The sequence below is a fragment of the Scyliorhinus torazame genome, chromosome 1, assembly GCF_047496885.1.
Source record: "Scyliorhinus torazame isolate Kashiwa2021f chromosome 1, sScyTor2.1, whole genome shotgun sequence".
Taxonomy (NCBI): domain Eukaryota; kingdom Metazoa; phylum Chordata; class Chondrichthyes; order Carcharhiniformes; family Scyliorhinidae; genus Scyliorhinus; species Scyliorhinus torazame.
In genome coordinates, this window is record NC_092707.1 from 246,101,061 (window position 1) to 246,104,386 (window position 3,326).

At 54.9% G+C, this 3,326-nt stretch overlaps 1 non-coding gene across 1 annotated transcript; it reads left to right on the forward strand.

Annotated features, from left to right (window-relative positions):
* Nucleotides 1-3,213: 3,213 nt before the first annotated feature.
* Nucleotides 3,214-3,326, forward strand: LOC140430356 (U5 spliceosomal RNA). Its single transcript, XR_011949388.1, has one exon. It is a non-coding gene; the product is annotated as a U5 spliceosomal RNA (small nuclear RNA).

The window sequence follows — 3,326 nt, forward strand, 5'->3', positions numbered from 1 at the left end:
ACTCCTCAGTGGAAAAAGAGGTCCAGGCCATAGTGGAAGCTGTGCGGCATTGGAGGCATTACCTGGCCGGTAGGAGATTCACTCTCCTCACTGACCAACGGTCGGTTGCCTTCATGTTCGATAATGCGCAGCGAGGCAAGATCAAGAACGACAAGATCTTGCGGTGGAAGATCGAATTCTCCACCTATAACTATGCGATCTTGTATCGTCCCGGAAAGCTGAACGAGCCTTCTGATGCCCTTTCCTGCGGCATATGTGCCAACGCACAAGTGGACCTTCTCCGAACCCTCCACGAGGACCTCTGCCACCCGGGGTCACTCGGTTCTATCACTTCGTGATAAAGAACCGCAACCTGCCCTACTCCATCGTGGACGTCAGGACCGCCACCAGGGACTGCCAGATCTGCGCAGAGAGCAAGCCACACTTCTACAGGCCAGATAAAGCGCACCTGATAAAGGCTTCCCGTCCTTTTGAACGCCTCAGTCTGGACTTCAAAGGCCCCCTCCCCTCCACCGATCGCAACACGTACTTCCTGAACGTGATTGACGAATATTCCCGGTTTCCTTTCGCCATCCCCTGTCCCGACATGACTGCGGCCACGGTCATTCGAACCCTCGGCACCATCTTTACATTGTTCCGTTTCCCCGCCTACATACATAGCGATAGGGGATCCTCCTTCATGAGCGACGAACTGCGTCAATTCCTGCTCAGCAAGGGCATCGCCTCGAGCAGGACGACCAGTTACAACCCCCGGGGGAACGGTCAGGTAGAGAGGGAGAACGGAACGGTCTGGAAGACCGTCCTGCTGGCCCGATGGTCCAGAAGTCTCCCAGTTTCCCGCTGGCAGCAAGTCCTCCCGGACGCCCTCCACTCCATCCGGTCGCTGCTGTGTACAACAACGAATCAAACACCTCACGAACGCCTCCTTGTCTTCCCTAGGAAGTCCTCCTCCGGAACGTCACTTCCAACCTGGCTGGTAGCCCCAGGACCCATCCTGCTCCGAAAGCATGTGCGGACGCACAAATCGGACCTGTTGGTCGAGAGGGTTCATCTCCTCCACGCGAACCCTCAATACGCCTGCGTGGCGTACCCCGACGGCCGACAGGACACGGTCTCCCTGCGGGACCTGGCACCCGCCGGAGCTCAACACACACCCCCAACACCAATCACCCCCTCCCTCCCACCGGCGCACCCCTCAGCCGCCCCCTTCCCAGGTGGATCGGTCCTTTCCCCGGCCCCGAATAGGGGTATTGGAGCGGGAAGAGGCATCGCGACGCTCCCAGAGACGACGGGGCCCGAACCAGCGCCTGCATCACCACCAGGGCTAAGACGATCGGCAAGGACGACCAGGGCACCCATTCGACTCATCGAATCAGTATAGTAAAGTAAGAAATGCCTCTGTAAATAATATTTTTGGGTTGCCCAGTAAAAGCGGCATTGTAAGTAGTACTAGTAGTTGATATCGGAGCATAGCCGCCGTGTTAGCGGCATCCTAGGTACCGACTCTGTAAACCCCGACCACCACACGGCCCACTACCCCGCCGGGTTCCTTTTTAACAAGGGGTGAATGTGGTGGTATGTATTAGGGGTATTAGGGTACCCTGTGATGCCGAGAGGCTATTGGTGGATAGACACTGGGTCCCAATTGGATCAGCCGCCTGCTGGCTCCACCCAGTAAGGCGGAGTATAAGAGCCCGGGTTCTCCCAGCAGCCGCATTCTGTAACTGTGCTGCTGGGGAACAAGTCTGCGTAATAAAGCCATCATTCGACTCCTTCTCATCTCATCTCATGAGTGATTGATTGTGCTACACATAGCAACAGGAGGAGGCCATTCAGTCCCTTGGGCCTGTCCCACCATTTAATGAGATCATCGCTGATTTATGGCCAAACTCCATGGCCGGGAGTCTTCAAAACGGCGACGGTGGCGCAGTGGGTTAGCCCTGTTGCCTCATGGCGCCGAGGTCCCAGGTTCGATCCCGTCTCTGGGTCACTCTCCGTGTGGAGTTTGCACATTCTCCCCGTGTTTGCGTGGGTTTCGCTCCCACAACCCAAAGATGTGCAGGTTAGGTGAATTGGCCACGCTAAATTGTCCCTTAATTGGAAAAAATGAATTGGGTACTCTAAATTTTTTTTTAAAACGGCGGCTAAGTGTTGACGGCGGTGTACCTGCTGATGTGTTTCACGCTGGTGCCATCGCGCCTCTTGGCCCAGCGACTCCATGGCCCACATGGGGCCAGCACGGCGCCGGAATATTCCATGCAGCCCCGGCTGCTGAGATGCTGCCCTGCATTTCTGGCCGTGGGTCCGCGCATGCACGCGGCGACCGCTTCCGCGCCAGCGCCGTGCGACATGGTGGACACACACAGTGGGCTGGCGTGGAAGAAGGTAGGCCACCACCAGATGGGTCATGACCCCTGATCGCGGGTCTGGCCGTTGTGAAGGCCCCCCGGAGAAGCATGCCGGCGGGAAGTCGGCTGGTCGACCGCGGAGAATCGCCGCAGGGGCCTCTTTCAACGCCCCCGACTGGCGCCGCATCGACTGTGCGCTCGCGACTGGCGTCAATTCTCCAATCACCGGAGGTTCACGTCCCGGCGTCGGACCCGATCGCGGGTCTGACGCCCCATTAAACGCCCGTGCGCCGAACGCGATTTCGGAGCGGAGGTTCAGAGAATCCCGGCCCATATCCTTGGGTCCATATCCCTTAATATATTTGCTCAGCACAAGTCTATCTACCTCAGATTTAAAATCAACAACTTTTCTAGATTCGACCGCTGTTTGTGGGGGAGAGGTCTAAACCTCGACCACCTTTTGTGTAAAGAAGTGCTTCATAGAGTCTCTCCTGAATGGTTTAGTCCTAATTTTTCGACTTGTCTTGGGAGATTGAATTGCAAAATCATTTGGGAAGTACAAAGAGTTTGAGAAAAGCAATGAAAACCTCCTGAGCAGCAGAGTGCCCACAATCTGCAGCTCCTCTTCTCCGGGAAGTGCCAGATAGGCCCCGCCCACTCATCTACATAACTTAAATTCTGTCCGAAAGCTCAAGACTTATTCCTCTTTCTGTAAACATTAACGGGTTGTAGTTAAATATGAAAATCTGTATCAATTAAATGGTTCATTCTACGGTGCGGATGTTGAGTGGCAGTGTGTGAAGTCAGTGTGATGTTAAAGAGCTCCATACGAGGTGGGTAGTGAGTAAGTTTGATGTGAATGTCAGTACTCTGGTTTCTCTTCAGATCGTATAAATCTTTCGCCTTTTACTAAAGATTTCCGTGGAGAGGAACACTCAGGGTTTTAAATAATTTTTTGCGGCCCTGCTTCTGTGGGGC